General features: G+C 45.9%; 1 protein-coding gene and 1 pseudogene across 2 annotated transcripts in view; one reads left to right on the plus strand and one right to left on the minus strand.

The window, feature by feature from the left end:
• Window positions 1–19,444, minus strand: part of CLIC5 (chloride intracellular channel 5) — a 154,098-nt gene that overhangs the window by 72,380 nt on the left and 62,274 nt on the right. The gene's annotated exons all lie outside the window — the stretch shown is intronic.
• Window positions 2,181–3,920, plus strand: LOC102422809 (annotated as a pseudogene).

The following is a 19,444-nucleotide window of genomic DNA, read 5'->3' on the forward strand; positions in this document are numbered from 1 at the left end:
CAGGAGAGTCAATGGTATATAATTCAAGTTTGAGTCCAAAGACCTAAGAACTAGGAGAACCAATAGTCTAAACTCCAGATCCAAGAAGAGCCGATGTTTCCAAAGACAAGAAAACACTGATGTCCAAGGGAGACAGACAGGAGGAGTTCCTCTTTGTTCTACTTGGGTCTTTAATTGTTTGGTTGAGGCCCACCCACATCAGGAAGGACAATAGGTATGAACTTCCTTATAGGTATGAACCTCCTAGGGCAGGGGTGGGCAACCTTTTTGTGAGTGCGTGCCAAAACCAGCAAAATCTCTGATTCAAAATTCTTCTGCATGCCAACCCTAATTTTTTGAGAACTTGTTATACCTACTTGATATCTCTTAAGGTGTACATATGTGAAGAACCTTGAAGAAATAATAAAATTCATTCGAGCGACAAAAACACAGTATATGATGATGAAAAATACATTTATTTTTTAATGTATACATACATGTACACTGATAGTCTGACAGAAAACTTTATGACTCCATTTGATATTATCAGTGGGACTTTTGCTGCTGCATCACTGATGACAGAGATTTGACATCAGGTTTATATTTCGTGACCTTCAGAGATATGCACGAGCTACTACTTTCATCCGTCAGGCTACTCCTATTACGAGACTTAACAAAATTCATCACTCAGAACAAAGATTCACAATTGTAAATGGAAGATTATAAAGAGGGTTTCGCGTACCAGCAAGTTACTGGCGTGCCGTGTTTGGCAATCGTGCCAGGGGTTGACCACCCCTGTCCTAGGGTTTATTGATGATGAATGGTCACAGGAAGTCATGCTTTGGCAAAGGGGCTGCACCAGATGACTTCTGTGATGGTTAATTTTTTGTGTCAACCTGACTGGATTGTCAGGTGGTTCTTACATATTATCCTTGTTTTTCTCAGGGTTCTATCAATTTGCCTTCAAAGACAAATTAAGTTTAGATTAAAACCGTAAAGAATGTGGACTCAAGGCATGGAATTTTTAAAGCCAAGGTTGCTACTGACCTCACACTGTAATGCTTGGCCAGCGGGCAGAGGTACCCACGGGAGAGCAGAGCCTTTTCGGGGCAAGACAAATATGGTCCCCACACAGACTCTGACCTCTGGCTGCATCAGTGCAGCTGCAGGCACTTAGCAGGGGGTGATGACTTGGAGATAAAGCTCGGTCTTTTGGGCCCTGGCTGAGTGCAGAGGTCAGTACTGAGGCCTAGGTTCTCCCCTTCCTGGGTAGCAGCATGAATCTCCTGCCCACATGGTGGAACTGGTCGAGCGGTGCTGACGTGCGAGACTTGATCTGCCCTGCTTGGCTGCACTTGACATCCATTTGAATCTTGTTTTACTCTTGTCCAAATGTTGTGGGGAGGAGGGAACACAGCATGATTGGCTTTAACTCTGAATCCTCTCTCTTTGTCCCCACTGATGTCTTCCAGGTGTCATTTACCATGAATCGTGTCCCCTTTCCTGATTGTCATCACTAAGGCCTCAGAGACCCCCTTCCAGCTTCTACAAAGAGCCCAGCGTCTTCAGAAGCTAAATTTTTCTATAAATATTCTAATTCCACATACTACCTCTAAAGAAAGAAACCTTTTGACTGGCATAGGTCAGAATTGCTTTGAAATTCTGGGGGTGGGGGAGGGGGGGCTAAGAAAAATCCTCATTAAGATGCAGACAATGGAAGTCGTTTGCCGGAAGCCGATCCATCCTTGCTGCTTGACACAGTCACTGCAGGGAGGAAACATCTGCACAGCATATGTTTCAAGGGACCTGGCGTATATGGCATACTGTTCTTAATATGTTTGCTCCCCTTCTTAGCGCTATGTGTTTTAGCCAAGGTCACCTCTCCAAGAAAGGTTGTTTCCCCAGGTGGGGATTTTTCCCTGGAGTTAGGGATTAACAGGACTAAGGAATGGAATAAATCAGTAAAACTCCTTAACTAAGGCGGGTAGTTAATCACTTTAACTACGAACAATCATGCTTAAGCTACATAATCTTTACTTAGGATAATCTCCTTCAGTTACTTGATTGTAGCTTAACAGAACAATAGACTAGTGACCTTGGAATGGAGATAACAAACGCCCTAACCTTTCAATAGAATGGATAGGATTAAAATCACCTGGTATAAATACAGATGTAACAAGAGAATAAAGACAGAACCTGGCTATGCTGATGATCTGAACTCTGCCTCCCTGTCCTTCATTCTTCGCTGACTCTGTCCTCACCTTTGGGAACCCCTGGACCACTGTGGCTGGACCCCGGTAGAAACCGACCAGACAACAGTTTTGCAGTAACTGAATCTGCAGGCTTCAGAGGCTGTGAGTAAAGGTTGAGAGGCTAGTGGCTGGTTCTCTGGGGCCACCCCCGCCAGCTGGATGGCTCTGTGCAGGCAGGCAGTGGGGGCCGAGTCACTGCCCAGCGAGCTGATTGTGCACATCTTTCTCCTTTCTGCCCGGCGGCCGACCGGCTGCGGGCCTCGGCCTCCTGCTCGCACTGGCGCGAGTGCCTCTTCCACCCGGCGCTCTGGCGCCAGCTCCGCATCTGCCTCCGGGTCTCCCGGGCGGAGCACCCTCAGCTCGAGTTCCTCATGCACAAGTGCGGCCGGTTCGTGCGGGAGCTGAGCATTGAGTTCGCCTGCGAGGATTACCTGAGCGAAGGTGGCGGGCAGGGCGATGGAGGCGGCCCGGACCCCTGGACCAGCGGGGAGGAAGTCCAGGCCTTGCCGTTCTTTCCCCATTGGCTGGAAAAGCTGCGCACCTACTTGGAGGTGGTGCTGTGCGTGCTGGTCAGCATCCGGAACAACAGGAACCTCCAGAAGCTTAGCCTTTTTGGAGATATAAGCGTTCCACGACAGCAAGGAAATTTATCAAATACATACCTCAGCAAGGTGGACCCTGATGGCAAAAAAATCAAGCAAATTCAGCAGCTGTTTGAAGAAATACTGAGTAATAGTAGGCGACTGAAATGGCTGTACTGTGGGTTACAGCTGGAAATAGTAACCCCAACATCACTGTCATCTCTCTCAAACTCTACTGCCAACACCATGGAGCACTTGAGTTTACTGGACAACAATATTCCTGGTAAGAGCACCCCTATCACTACAATGGAACTAGAGCGATTTGTGAATCTGCGCTCACTTGCCCTGGATTTCTGTGACTTTACAGCTGAGATGGCAAGAGTCTTAAGCGATAGCAACCATGTGCTTTTGCAGCGACTGTCTCTCATGGTCCACGATGTTTCTGTGATGCACAAGTCTCTGGACAACATGCCAAATGATGAGCATTGGAAAGCCTTGTCACGAAGGAGCCCCAGCCTCCGGGTCTATATCATGGCTTTTGATATTATGACGGAAGACATGTTAAAGTTTCTGAAACCCAGTATACCACTAGAGAGGATTCATTTTGACAGCTACTGGCGTCTCACTGGTGTTTCGGGAGCTATTGTTGATCTTATATCTAGGCAATATGACCAGTTCCTCACTCATTTCATATTAACCAGTGAAGTGCCTGACACGTTTGATTTTCCACATCTTAGTGATAACCAAAACGAAGATTCATTGGTGTTATTAGCGAGGAGGTGCACAAAGCTTTCTCTTCTGGCAATTCACGGTTACATAGTGTGGGCACACGGCCTCATTGCCATTGCTCGTCTTCGTGGCTCTAATCTAAGAGTACTTGAAGTCACTGAAGAAAGCATTGGGTTTGACCCAGATGAACTGGTCGGCCAGGATGTGGATCCAGTGCATAACCTTACTGAGCAGGTGTCCCTGGGCCTCGGTCGACCTTGGCACGCAGTCAAGCACATTGAATTATTCAGTGTCTTCACTGAACCAAATCGTCATTTTTACAGAGAGATTCAAAGCTTTAGCGAAGACATTTAGCTTTTTTTATAAATGCACAATTCCTGTGGTTACATATGCAAGTGGGGTCCTATTATGTTTTTGTCAGTAGTGTGAATTAATCCCTTTGTGCTGTGTTTAATCAGTATTAGCTTCATAGAATTATATATGTATATTCTACTTCTTAATCAAAGAACGTAGTCAGGTATTGGATTAGAAGTTCAAAGTGGCAATGTATAGAGCTTTCACGGTTAATAGACCTGTTACCAAACCTTAAAGATACACAACCGAAGATTAACCTGAGGTTGCTGGCTCACTTTATTTTTCACTGAGTTACTCTCTCTTTTTGATTATTTTATTCTTTGTTTGTCAGGCTGAACTCATGAGCCAAAATATTTTTATACATATATAGATATATACCCATAGCCTGGTGGATTTGTATGCAGTATACTGCATTCGCGCATTCTAATAGCGTATCTATATCTGACATGATTTTATTTATCAGTTATATTACACATTCAAGTTAGCTTTTAAGCCCAGATTTCAAGTAGTGGAGGAAGAAAGAAGCTATATTCCAGGGTAAAACCTCCTAAAAGAAAAAAAAACAGAACTGTAAACACACATGCTTGCAAACAAACATTAGTCGTGAAATCCCTAGCAACAAGTCACTGAATTTTTCTCTGTCAGCGCACGCGTCAGCTGCCAAAGAATAGACTTAACTGAGGAAGTGCCCACATGCTGGCAGGGGCTGGCCCACTCTGGACAGCCAGATTCTGCTAGATTGTAATATTTAAGGTTGAATTTCGACCTATGGTACACAGCTGTGCTGTGGCTCAGTCAGCAACCTCAGAACTCTGAAAAACAAAACACACAAAAAAGAAAAAAAAAAAACATGCACCTGTTTCACTGTGAATAGTGAATGTAAAGGAAGAGAGGAAAAACTGAAAACTGGTTCTATCACAGGTATGAGCTGCTATAATACATGACGAACATTCCATGAAGTATGTTTTAAAACCTTGTTATATCTGAGAGGCTTTAAAAGCCGATTTAACTGTTCAGGGCAACCGCGGTACAGATGTGGTCTCTGTGAGACTTCCACCTGACCCCAGTTTTAAGTGGTACGAATATTGTGCATTTAATGTTAACGGACAGTCTGCAATAATAAAGTAGCCAACATGGGTGCCCAGCAGTGCTGAGACCTGGCTGCTCTACTGTAAGCTTTGGAAACACAATGTATGCAACCGATGTCCAGCTATGATTCTGTTTATGGAAAAAGTTTATATGTGTTTTACAAATGGTTTTACCATATATATTAAAATGACCTTGTGACAGGTGTGCACTGTTTTGTCTCCAGTGGGCACATACCATGCGGATTTTATATGTCCATCAGTAGTGTGAATCCACTGGCACAGTATGTGTAATGCCAGATGTGGTGAGATTTTATCTTATAAATGTGATCAGATAAAATAACTCCTGACAGAAACTTTAAGGAAACCAGCTGAATGTTTGACCTGAGTACTGATGTTATATGGTTTATGTTAAATGTATATTCTTTTAATCAATGAATAAAGCATTAAAAAGTGAAAAAAAAGGACCCAAACAACTGGTGCCGAACAGGGTTCCCCTAGTTAAGCCCCCCCCCGCCCCCCCGCACTCGGGATGGATAGGACTGCGCCATAGGGTGCTGCAGACCCCCCTATAGAGGATAAGTAGGGTAAGAGGGTGGTTAGTACAGAACTTAGATTGAGAAGATGGGTCATACTGAGTCTAAAGAAAAAAGACTCTGTATTGATCTTTTAACACATATGCTTGCTAGCAGAAGAGTTATGGTTACTCCCAGTCAGACAGAAAGTTTTATACAAGAAGTATGTCCATGGCTTCCTGAGGAAGGAACTGTTAATTTAGAAACTTGGACTAAAGTAGGAGAGCAATTAAAGACTTATTACAGATTCCATGGATCTGAGAAAGGTCCCCGGCAAATACCCTTTCCCCTCTGGAATTTAAATGGTGACACCTTGGCACCAGAGGCAGAAATGGTTGAACTTTCTCAAACTTTATTTTTTTAAACATATTTTATTGATTTTTTACAGAGAGGAAGGGAGAGGGATTGAGAGTTAGAAACATCGATGAGAGAGAAACATCGATCAGCTGCCTCCTGCACACTCCCCACTGGGTACGTGCCCGCAACCAAGGTACATGCCCTTGACCGGAATCGAACCTGGGACCCTTCAGTCCACAGGCTGACGCTCTAGCCACTGAGCCAAACCGGTTAGGGCTCAGAATTTAAATAGTCCCTTGGCTCCACCTAGAGAGGACACATCATTATTGTCTCCAGCTCAATCTAAGAGCAATTTAGCTATGCCTACTGATCGGAAGGAGAATAAATATCATAAACATGACCCTTGGTCCTTTCCAGTCAGTAGAGAGGAGAAAAGCCCTCCCATTCAAAACAGGCTCCCTAAATTAGAAAGGAAGCCTAAACCAGGCTCCTATGAGCTCCATGTCTAAATTTCAAAGGGCAATAAGAAAAGCTGAAGCTAATGGAGATCTTGAATTCTGGCTGGAGAACCGAGCAACCTAGCTAGAGAACTTGGCTATGCTGATGATCTGAACTCTGTCTCCGTGTCATTCCTCCTTCACTGACTCCGTCCACACCTTTGGGAACCCCTGGACCTCCTGGGGCTGGACCCCAACAGTCGTTTTCTAGATTCTCTTCCTTTCTGGGCCTGATATCACTGTCTGACCAGTACCTTGGGTGGCGCCTTCACAACATCACAGTAAACCTGCAAACCAGGTAGTGCATTTGAATCTGAATGGGGAAATGGGAAAGGCCCAGCTTGCTCTCTACAAGCATTCTCTTCCCTGGCTCTGTTTTGTAAATGAGGGATATTAAACTACACAAAAAACCAGGCATCCCATTAAAGGTACCAAAATCATGCAAGGAAGGGGCAGAGTGCAGGGTGAGTCACCTCACCCTCCAGGATTCGAGACAATAGTCTTGGCCTAGTGGTTTGAGGAGTTTCACCAACAGGATGTTGATGGCTGAACTCTGGAGTCAACCCTGGGTGTTTCTGTGGTGCCTGATGGGGTTCATCTCACATCCGTTACGTTCTGCAGTGACATCTCCACTCACAGGTCAACCTTTGCTTAGGAGACAGGGGGCAACGGGGCAGCCGACAGGGAGTGCCTGTGCAGTAGACCCAGCCCTTCCTCTTGCACGCTGTGCCACGGCAGGCAGGACACAGAACCACCCCTGAAACTTTCCCTCATCTGTAAACAGAGTCGTTAGGACAATTCAGTTATATAATTTTGTGAATCTTCTTGGTAGGTTGCAGTCAGTTCTACAAATGAAGGGTATTATTACAATAGAGCAAAACAAGGCAGAGTCTCTATATACTCCTCTGAAAACCTTACCCTCAGTTTCACTGTAGGCAGCACCAGGGCTTGCTATTATTTTTTAAAGTGGTTTCCATTCATGTTTAAGTCACTAGTTTCCATTCTAGCAACAGGTCAGCGAGCTAAAAATAGATCTGCCGAAAGCAAACAAGAAGGAACCTCCTCTTGTCTCTCCCTTTTGTTTTAGAAAACCACTTGAGTTGGCCTACGAGTGCCCAATGTGATAGAAAGACGGTAAGTTTTGTATCTGACTCCCAGCAAGTACAAGAAGTGTCTTGTCGAATACCTTCCCTGAGCCTGCAGGTGAGTTTCCTTGTAGCAAAAATTTGGATAACATTCACACTGCAGGATGGTTACAAGGGAATGAATGCAAAACCCCCAGTAATGTGGTAAAGGTGTCCTTCCTCCCTCAGAAAATATATTGATGCCAAGTCCAAGGTGATAGAGGTGCTCTTCATCTAAGCTGGGGCAGAACTAGAAAGAAAGTTGGTGAGCATCCAGGAAGGTGAAAGGAAAACTTTAGTTTCCAATACAAAGATGTCCTCTGTTACTTAAGACAGTAAGTAAGCTCCCTTAAGTGGCACACAGATTTGGGGTTGATTGGTTTGATGTTAGACAACCCTGAACTCAAGAAATGGTTCGGTCCCTACTGCCTGTGTGACCTTGAGAAAGGGATGGATCTCTAAACCTCAGTTTCTGTTCCCTTGAAATGGCCACTATCAGTCCTTTCCTCATGCAGTTGTGATTAAATGAGCAGAGGTTGTATGTGAGGTGCTTGGCTATGTTACTATGTGAGGAGGAAAGTTAGTCAAACCTACCTGTGACACAGACCCGAAGGCAACCCTCTCCCCTGCCCACATGCCCCTGGAGCCCTGTCTTCTGGCATTTATGCTCTTGTATAGGGTGTCCCAAAATTCACGCAAGATTTGCAATTGAATTGAATCCCCTCCCTTGAGTGTGGCTGAGATCTATGACTTGTTTCTATCCAGGAAAATACAGTAAAAGTGAAGGAATTTTGCAGATGGAATCAAGGCCCCAAATCAGTTGATTTTAAGTTCATCCAAAGGAGTGTATCCTGAGTGGGCCTGACTTAATGAGGGGAAAGTGTCTAAAAGAGAGACTCCTCTGCTGGCCTTGAAGAAACAAACAATGATGATATGAATTGCCTATTAACCAAAAATCAACCGAAAATGCCACTTAGGGAAGCTGAGAGTCTTAAGTACGCAGAGGACGTCATTGTATTGGAAACTAAAGTTTTCCTTTCACCTTCCTGGATGCTCACCAACTTTCTTTCTATTTTTGCCCCAGCTTAGATTAAGAGCATATCTGTGACCTTGGACTTGGCATTGATATCTTTTCTAAACAGGGGCTTTGCATACATTCCCTTAACTATCCTGCAGTGTGAATGTCCAAATTTGTGAAAGTTGCCTGCAGGCCCAGGGAGGGCCATGTGGCAGGGAACCCGGAGGGGCCTGGAGGAGCTCAGGGCCTTAGTCCTACATCTGCCAATAACCACAAGAGCTTGGAAAAGGGCTCTGAGCTCCAGGTGAGATGCTGAGAAGGGGACCCAGCTAAGCCGTTGTCAGACTCCTAACCCACAGACCCTGAGGTTATAAATGTATTGCTTTTAAACCACTACATTTGTGGTAAATTGTGACACACCAATAGAAAACTAGTGGCCACTGCTTCCGGAAATCACTTCCTGGAGACAGGCTTAGGTTGAGGAAGATAGCTCTCACCTTCGTCCCATTCATTGAAGGGTTAGATGCAGGGATGAGAGAAAGAAAAAGAAGCTTCCCCAGACACCACTGGTCCCATTTCTGAGGACTGTGCCTGGTGCAGCAGCTAGGAAGACTCCTCATTACAGTGCTCTTGACCCTCACCTGGCTCTTGCCACCTTGTGGAGGCCCAGGTACCCAGGAGGCTGTGCCATGACCACCTTGCCGTGGTTTGCTGACCTACCCTGTAAAGTTGGGCTAAGCTCTTATTCTCAGCTGCTCAGAAGCCTTCTCCGATCCCCATACTGTCTGCCTGACCTTATTCCTACCAGGTCTGAAATACCGACTACTGGCACATTCGTGTCTCTAAGCCTCAGATTCCCCACCCATAAATTAGGGATGCTAAGAGGACCTGCTTCATAAGGTAAGGATTAAATGACAGTGCAGGTGATGCCTGAGCAGAGTCTAGGTGCACAGAGAAAATGTGGCCCATTTGGATCACCAGACCTGCTCTTTCAAGGCCTCTCCTCCAATGTAGGCATCTGTGAGTGCTGTCTCCACCCACCCCACCCAGCTTGAAGTGGCTGCTCCCCCCTGCATCCCCGAAGTCCCTCCACTGGCCGTCCTCCTGCTACAGCGCCTCTGTCTCTCACCCGCAGGCAGGCATGAAAGTGGAGTCTCCCCCAAATCTGATCGAGGGCAGACACCCTGACTCCTTCTCACCACTTCTGAGCCCCGCCTGGCAGCAATCTGGGACACTGAAAGCACTCAGTGACCTTTGTTGACATAAGATGCAATGAGACAAATGTTTGCTGAAGGTATAAAAGGCCAGGAGCTTTAAATAAGAAATGTCATAGAGCCTTACAGACAAGAAAGCAGGCCAGACCAGGCCAGGCTTACAGACAGATAATAACAATAATAATGGGGGCACCTGTTGAGCACTTCCTAAGTGCCTGGCTCTGTTTTAAGCACTTTGCATACATTACCTCATGTAATCCTCCCACCACCCCCCTGAGGGAAGTACTGAAATTGCCCATTGTCTCTCTGTTTACCACTCAGGGTGCAAGCTCACTGTGGGCAGGGACGGGTCCTCCATTCTTGTCCTGGGTCTGACACAGGGGAGCTGCTCACCAGCTGTGGAGGGTTCGCAGGCACATTCAGTTTCACCCTCCTGTCCCCCCTCACCCCACCATCACCAGTCCTGTCCCCCTCACCCCGCCTCACACCTGACATCAGAAGCTTCACTCACACTGTAGTAGGATAACCATTTAAGTCTCTAAAGGTTCGATGCACCATAATTGCCTGAAATCACACCTATTGGAATCATAGGTAAAGCTAGTACTGCAAATCCACATTCTATTAACTGAGACAGAGGGTACGAGAGCCAATGGCATGCAGGAGGGGGTGGGGTGTGTCGATCAGAAAGGAGGTTCTTTAAAACAAGCCAATCGGGAGCTGGCTGCTAGGAAGGCAAAGAAGAGAGGAGGAGGAGGAGGAGGAGGAGGAGGAGAGCATTTCAAGCAGAGGAAAGGGCACATCCGGAGGCCAGAGGCTGTAAGGCCAAGCAGGGCATTAGGGCAAATACAGCTTTCCACTCCCACACCCGAGTTCCTGGGTGGAGCTTAAAGGCTTGTATTTTTTGAAGTTCCCTGGAAGGTTCTGATGTGCAGTCACTTGGGGGTCTAATCAATTAAATCAGTGATGCCAAGTTCTAACTTGAGAAAAACTGTCCCTTTGGCTCCACACACCACAGTGACTGCTTTGGTGTCAGAGGTCACTCTAGGGAACTGATAGGCTAGGAACACTTAAGTGACCTTGGACCAGCCACCTAACTGTGGGTGCTCATCTTTACAATGAGGATACTAATAGTAGTAATTCGCACACAGAGTTGTAGGGATTAAATAAGTACATGTAAAGCAGTTAGAAAGCACATAGTAAGCATATAATAAATGTTAGTTATTACTACTGTTATTCTTTCCCCTTGCAGGAGACGCTTGGGAATTATTGCCACCTGTTCTCACTCAGTGAAAAGGCTCCACTTTGGTGATGTGAAGGGCATGGAGGCAGGGAAAGAACTTGGTGTAATCTGCTCTACCCCAGTTTCCCCCACGCCGGCCAGAGGCCCAGATGACTTCGTGTTTGTAATGAGTCTCGCATGTGATCCTGGATCTACGTTTTTGTCGGTCTCCATTAAAATCACCCCAACGAATTTACTAAAGTTGTAAAATAAATATTTGGCTTTAAATATGCTAATAGGATATTCTAAGCACTCAGATTAGGTATTATAATTAATGTCATAGGATTGCTAAGACTTCAAAGAAGAGTCTGTTACACATTTTTTTCTAAGGAAATATTGATAAGGGCTCTTTTGCAAACCACAGAACTCACTCTGGCTAATTTAAGCAGAAAAGGAATTGGTCTAGAAAGTCATTTCCTGGCTTCTGCCTTGAAGATGCTGGGCCCATAAGAAGCATGTCTGAAAGGTGCAGGGCAGCAACAAAGTAGGACAAATGTCCACTACACCTCAATATTGAAATCAGTTGAAAATACTCTCCAAAGTATAAACATATGAATAATGAGTAGCATGCTCTTTATTGTTGCTTAGCATAGGAAAGAACCAATTTCCTGCCAAGACCTTGAATATGAGCAAGCTAGGTGTTGGAGCACCCTCCTCCTCCCCCGCCCCCCGCCCCCCCCCCCCCTCCACACACACACACTGAAACTGGCTAATGTGAAAGTTAACCAGCATAAGTCAACAGCAGCCAGAGACTGTAAGTGGATTCCACGGATTTACACAATTTAAATTGAGGCCAGGATCCAGCAGGCCCAGGAATGCAGTTCCATCTATTGCATAGTTGAGAAATTCCCCAGAGAGGCCAAGTGTCTTAATCAGGGGCACAGGGAAGTCAAGGGCATAAACCAACCCAAGTGTTTACCATTAGGAATGTTTGTCTTCTCCTGGTAAGACAACATTCTCCTTTTCTCAGGAAGTCTACCTTCGCCACCTGAGGCCTCACAGATTGACTTGCGTGTGTGAATTCTTTACCTGTCTCACCTGGTATGTGAAATTGGTTCGGAAATGAGGTCATCGTCATGTTTTCCCAGGTGACATCCCTGGGCGGACCCTACTGCACCTCCCTACTGCCAGGTGGCTGAGGCCCAGCACATTGACGTCAGGGCACTGCCCAGAGAAGCAGCCTATGTCAGCAGCACGTCTCGGAGGGAGCCATGCCAAGCAGTACACGTCAAGGGGGATCGCTGGACAGAGCCACACCCCGAGTGCAGGGGAAGCGAGAAAGAAGAATGAAGGGGTGGGAGCTGGTAATGAGTTCCGTCCATGGGCAGCTCTACACACAAGAACCTGAGTGCATGACCGCGGACACCTTTCCATGGGTCTGGCAACGAAGTCCATAGCATTAGGCTTGGTGAATATTTCATCACATGCAGGATAGGAATATTAATCATTTGGATTCACATAGGAATATTCTCCTAGATGTTGAGTCTTACGACTCAACCTTGGGGTCACAGGATCTCAATGCTTCCTGGAATGGACCGCCATGGGTGATGATGGCCACCTCCAGCAAAGGCATCCTGTCCAACCTCATCATCATTCATGGAGAAGGCCAAGCCCACAGCTCTGGGCACCACACCAAATTTAGTTCAATTCCTTGTCAGTTGGGCACCTGCTGACTATTTTTGTAAATAAAGTTTAATTAGAACACAGGCATGCCCATTGTTTACGTATTGTCTGTGGCTGCTTTCATGCTACAATTGACACAGTTGGGTGGCTGGGACAATGACTGCATGGACCTCAAAGCTGAAAGTGTTTTCTGTGTGACCCTTTATAAAAAAGTTTGTTGGCCCCTAGGTTACAGGAGCTCCAAGACCCTTACCAAGTAGATGGTAAAGTGCCTGAGAGAGTCCTTCTGGAATATCCCACAGGGCCTTGCACAGGGCTCAGTACACAGTGTAATCAAAGAATCAAGACCTCAGCTATTTCATCCAATTCCCTTATTTTGAAGATGAAGAAATCCAAATGACTAGTCCACAACAATAGAACAACAGGAAGCAGAGCAAAAGACAAGTTCCTGAGTTCCACTGTATTGCTCTGTTACTTAACAAATACTGAGTGACTATGGAAGAAATGCAAAGATATGTGTGGAATTATATAGCAATTTGATTGAGTATACAGTGTATGCCAAACACTATATGGATATAGGCATTTCAGTTTTGGATCTCAAATCTCTGGAGTAGATGTATAAAGTATATCTAATTGGTAAGTAGAATATATACAAATAATATATACAAATAGTAAATTCTATATAATAAAGAGCTAATATGCTAATTAGACCAAACAGCAGAACGACTGTCTGGATGACCTTCCAGATGACCATCTGGACGACCTTCCAGACCAAGCTGGGGCTGTGAGGGCTGGCCGAGGCTGCGAGGACCAGCCGAGGCTTCGAGGGCCAGCTGAGACAGCCAGGTCTGCGAGGGCTGAGCCTCTTGCACGAATTTTGTGCATTGGGCCTCTAATATATATATATATAAATTATAGCACACATGCTGCCCTATAGGAAGCAGCCAGTCATGAGGAGTGGATCCATGTGATCTGTGACGTTAAGGTCCCCATGGCCAGTTGATTCCTGTCCTATTTGCTGAACCACTGAAGGAAATCAGCACCAAGCCTGGGGACCTTTATCTTCCATCCCGGCCTCTTTTGTCAGCTCCTGTAGACCATCCTTTCCCCACGTCAAAGCCTTCATCAATGAGGCACATCTGATAACCACTCCTTTCCCTTCTGACTGATGTCTGATGACACACTGGGCGGTTCTCCATCACTGCAAAGTGTTAACTAGCCAGGCGTTCCCACTGAGAGCCATTTATCTCTCACTCTGGAATGAAAGGTACCTCGCCCACGATAGAGTAATTCTTGGCACACAGGTAGAAAAATGTTTTCTGAAGGGTATTAGGCCTAGATAAGGTTCAAATAGCTTTTTAAAGTGACCTAGGGTGGGGGAGGGGCCAGAAGGGATAGTCCATGGTTTTTCTCTAGGGTTGCCCTTATTCTCCTGGTCAAGAGAAGCTCCTGGGGTCCTGATAGGGATGGAGAACCTGGGGTCCCTTTATCTGCTCCCTCCAGAATCTGCCATGGCAACAGGTCTGTTGGGGGAAGAGGTAGGTGGCTTCCTTCCCCTTCTCTGTCACAGCTTAGCCAGGACTCTCCCCTCACGTCCCACCCCTGAATTGAATCCCAAGTGCCTTCCCTGCCTGTGCTGCAGAGAACCCTGTTCAGTGCCTTCCCGGGACCAGGTCCCATGGCTCCAAGCTCCCATAGCTTCATACATGCCCTTGGGTCACAGTCCTTCTGCCTGTCCAATGGTTGCCCTGCCCCTCCCACACTCAGGCTGCAGGTTCAGCCAGGGCCCCGCTGTGTCTGTTCTGTGCACCTGATTCCCACCCAGCTCAGGGTCTGGCACCTGGTAGACCTCAATAAATAACTGCCATACAGACAAGTATATTTCAAGCAACTTTGACTTTAATTTTATGTTCAATTATTAACATACATTAAAAGATGTGGTCTTGGAATCAGCCAGAATTGAGTTTGAATCCCAACTCTACCACTTTCCACAGGACCTTTCCAAGCACCAGATTTCTCATCTGTAAATCAGTCACAATATACCTACCCCATGGCACTGTGGCGTTAGGGGTAGTGAATTAAATAGAGTGACTACCATAATGTCTAGAACAGAGCAGATACTCAAATAATGGTATTATAATGCCTCCCATAGGCTTGCTACATTTGAGTATGCCACTTGTCTCAGAATGATTCAGAAAGACCTAGCATCAGGGAGGCTGGGCCCCCAGAGCGAACCTCAGGCTGCTCTCTGGCATTATAACAGCTAACTTCTCTGGGCTTTAATGCCCTATAGCAGGCTCCTTGGAAGCTACTAAAATCCCATGAAGATTCAATGGAATCCAGTGAAATCCTAAAGTAAAATTGTTAATTTTCTTTCAATTGATAGTTTTTCACCTTCATCGTGCCCTGGAAAACTGTTCTGATGTTGTTGTTTTACTGTGGGACTCTCCATATGTCTGTAAATGAGTCCAGTTCTTAGCAGTGCAGAAGGACTAATTGGAATAAGCACCGGTTTCTTTCAAGCCAAGGACTCCATCCATGCAAAGATGAGTTTCGAAGTCTAGCCTAGAATCCTGGGGCCATGGAAAGCCAGCCCTTCAAAAGAAGCCTGCCACCCCCACATCACACAGCAAGTTCTACTGTCACTCCCTTCCCAGGGGATAAAAGGGTCGGAGATACAGAGGGGAACTGACTTGACTTCTCAAGGAGAGGAAGTATTCAGTGCAGAAGGACTAAATGTCCTGCCACACCCGAGGGAGAAACCCGGGGATCCTGACTCCAGGCCTTGGCAGTCTTTACCGGATCAGGGTGCTGACAGACATCGAGTACAGTACAGGCAGTACCCCAGTGGCATGCAGCACTCCTGGTGTCTCTCTCCCCCTCCCTTTATTCCTTTCCCTCCTGCTTCCTGGCCTGATATCGCAATCCTAGCTGGTATGACATCTGGGCTATCGTGTCCATGCGTAGCTCGTTCAGAGTAACACATTTTTTAAAAAGGACCTCTGGGGGACATGACCTAAAACAAATGGGTCGACCAATGGGTGGGAATGGTTGTTACTGTGGCAGGAAGTCGGAAGGAGACTTGAGAACAGTGGGGTCTTTCTGTAGAGCTAACTCCCTACCTGGTAATTGTCTGGCTTTGCTTAAGCATAGAGATCATCCTTTTTTTTTATTGCTTAAAGTATTACAAAGGGTATTACATATGTGTCCTTTTTTTTTCCCCACCCTTGACAATCCCCTGGCCTCCCCTACCCCCCAGTGTCTTATGTCCATTGGTTATGCTTATATGCATGCATACAAGTCCTTCGGTTGATTAGAGATCAGCCTTGACCTTAGCCTATTCATTGTGACCGATGGAGAATGAAAGAAAAAGGTAAAGCCTTGTGCATTCTGCTCTATTGGCAATTTAAAAAATGTCTGTGGCTTCAGGAAGAATATTTTCTCCTTGCACAGCTGGGAAGGTCTGGGTGAATCAAGGCAGCAGAGAGGACAGAGCTGATGCCCCAGCCTGGGGTCTGAAACCTGGTCTTACCAGGTCCCAGCTCTGTGGCCTTGGTCAGAGGACCCTGCCTCTCTGAGCTTCCGTTTCCTCATCTGTGACTTGGGAGTAATAACAGGACCTACCACAGAATTCCAGGAGTCAATGTGAGTAAGGTGTTCAGAACATCACATAGCCACAGCTATTAGTATTCAGTTATAAATCCATTCTCCGGCCATCCCAACATGCAGAGTCCCACAATGACTAAAGAATGAGGACGACTTCCTCTACTTTGTAAGGCAAGTCGTTCCCCTCTGCCTCTCCTACCCTTTCATCCCCTGCCATCGCCCAATCTCTTTCCCAACACTTTCCACTTCAAGCACCAGATACTCTAGGGATGGGATAAGCAGCTGTGCCAAAAAAAAAAAAAAAAAAAAACCCAAAACAAACAAACAAAAAAAACAACAACCAACTACCAAAAACCCCATGACTCTGTGACTGTTTTTATAATTCCATAGGTCATGGAGCAGATTCTAAAGTCAAGGACCACTTTTTAGGAAGTCTGGAATACTATGCACATTGGGGTGACCTATGAGCAGCTGGAAGGCCCACTGTCCCTCAAAGTTCTCTCCCACATTTGCACCATTTAAACGGAAATTTCCACCATTAGACTCACCTCTCTGGGTTCAGCTATTCCCATGGACCTTTGTTAGGTTATGAGCAGTGTTCCCTTAATGGACCATGCAGCAGTCATGGGGCTCTGGTTAATTATAGATGTCTGGGACCCTCGCCTGAAGACTCTGATTCACAAGTTGGTGCTGGAATTTGGAAAGTGGTCCAGGTGGTTGGTGAGATCATGTAAAGCAGCGAAACCCTGATCTGGTGAAGACTGCCAGGGGCTGGAGTCAGGATCCCCGGGTTTCTTCCTCAGCTTATGCAGAGCAACACAGTGCACAGGCCCCAGCAGGTTACCTTGTCTGTGATGAGGGTTAAATCTCTTCCTCCCTCAAAGGGACTGTGTGAGGATAAAACCAAGAGACTCAAAGATGCTCCAAAAACTCTATGGACCCCTAAGGAACCATTTTAAGAGAATACAAAGTAAGGTGAGGGAAGGGAATGAAGGCCTAGTTGGAGTTTCTTCAATATCAGGTGGAAGCAGTTGAACTTGATGTAGCAGGTAAAGTAGTGGGTGTGATAAGGACAGTATTCTAGGAAGATTAAGTCAAACATGGTGGATGAGAGGTGAGAGAGGCTCTAGGCAGGATGCCCTCTTAGAGAGTGAAGAGGAGAGGAAGCAAGGAAATAAATCATTTCTATGGAAGAGACAGGTTTGTTGTTTGTCAAACCTGCTTCCCCTTTTTTTTCTGGGAAGGCAACTAGATGGCACTTGAGGTCTGGACTATGGAAAGTGGTTGGGAGGGATCTGGCCATTTCCAGGCAGGGACCATGCACACCTGCCATGTGATCCCCATTTGGGTATTCCACCGGTGCTGCCCAATGCAGAGGCCATCAGAGAAGTTGGCAGCCCTCGGGTGTGGCAGGATATGGAGAGGGAGGAGGCTGAGCAGGGAAGACAATTCATCAAACATGGCATTGGGTATTATATGAACAAGTTCATGGACTGTGGTTTTAGCAGTGGGGCGTATACTGACCAACACAATGCCTTACTCTTGAACAATGAAAACTCGAGTTTACAAAAGGGGTTTGAGTTTCTTATCTTATTTGACACATAATAATACTGCTAGACAGATCAGATCTCTGTTATACTCATGAAGTCCCCAAAACAGGAGAGGTCACACAACTTTCCCAAGTGGCTCTCCTCTCCTGGAGTCCTCTGGTCAAGCCCTGTCCAGAACCCTTTATCCCCACAGGACAAACATGAGGTGTTTGTGATAAAGGACCACAGGCAAATTATAAAGACACTGTGGGTCCTAGATTTATGATATGACTATAAAATGCTACAGGACCCAAATAAATAAAAGGCAGGTGAGATTGCCCACCTCCTCCTGCTGTGTTTACTGGGTCTCTGCTCACTGATAGAATTAGGAAGAAGAGGCCTGCATTGAGGGGAGAGGAGCCTTGGGCTGAGTCAAGAAACCGGTATCTGTTGCCATGACAACTTCCCAAATTGGATTTTTAAAAGATCGTAACTGGAACAATGGTTTTCACTTCTTCATTCTAGGCAATGGGTTCTCAGTTGGTCTGCATTCACTACACATGCTCCCTTTCACCTTTAGTGTTTTTCCTTCAGTGGTGCTTGTTTCTTTCCCCCTTACTATAGAATGATAAACAGAAGTGGGGAAATCCTTTTAAAGTCCATAGGGGTTGATGTGGGGTACAGAGTAACCAGCACAAAACTTGTAAACATCACAGCCTGTAGGGGACCCGAGACACACTTTGAGACCTCTCACTTCATAATACTTCCTCACCGATACAGCAGCACCAGGCACACTATCCTTAGGTAAGTAAGCACTTCCTCACTTCTAAAACATAATTGCATTGTCCACAGGCACGTGGTAGCACGTGCAGTCTTCTACATTATAAATAAAAGTTCCAAATCGCTCAGCCTTCCATGAGAGGTGCCTCATGATCCAACCCTAACTTATATTCCTGTCCACCTTCCCAACATCCCTTCACACTCTTTGCCACAGCCAAGCAGAACACTTAGTTCTTTCGTACACCTCCGGCCATTTCTTGCTTCTACATGAGCCATTGTCCACAGAGTTCCCTTCCTCTGGGATGTTACATTTATTTCCTACTTTTTTCATCACCTTGGCTAACTCAGCTTATGCCTCATTCCTCCCCTCAAACGGGCATTTTCTAAAGTGCAGTCCTTATTTCTTTACCCCTTCTCCACACTTCCTCCCTCAGGGAAGTTATTCCTTCAACTTATTCTGCTCTAAGCAGAAGTTCAAACCCACACTCCTAGTCTTGACCTTCCCCTCATTCTTCATTCTGATTTCCCAGCACTGTGAAGGACATCTGTGCTTGCCTGGTCTGTCATCACCTCGAACAAAACAGTTCTAAAACCATATTCTCTTCATTAATGACAACTCCCTTCATCATGGCTCTATTTCTATCAGTCCTAGGGATTCATGATTAAAAGGAAACAGAAAGCTCAAGCTCAATTAGTTTATCTGCACTCAACCCATTTACAATATTTTACTAGTATATGGCAAAATAATGGGCAAGCCCCATCAAGGGTGTCACCATTCCAAATATGGAAACCAGTCTCTCCAGAGGTGAATTACCAGAAATTATAGGTGTACATATTTCTTCCAAGGCCTGTGCCCAATTTTGTGTTCACATCACTCTTTCAAGCATGCTGTTCCTTTTCAGCCTAGTTTAGGCTCATTATC

The sequence above is a fragment of the Myotis lucifugus genome, unplaced genomic scaffold (genome assembly GCF_000147115.1).
Source record: "Myotis lucifugus unplaced genomic scaffold, Myoluc2.0 scaffold_241, whole genome shotgun sequence".
NCBI classification, from domain to species: domain Eukaryota; kingdom Metazoa; phylum Chordata; class Mammalia; order Chiroptera; family Vespertilionidae; genus Myotis; species Myotis lucifugus.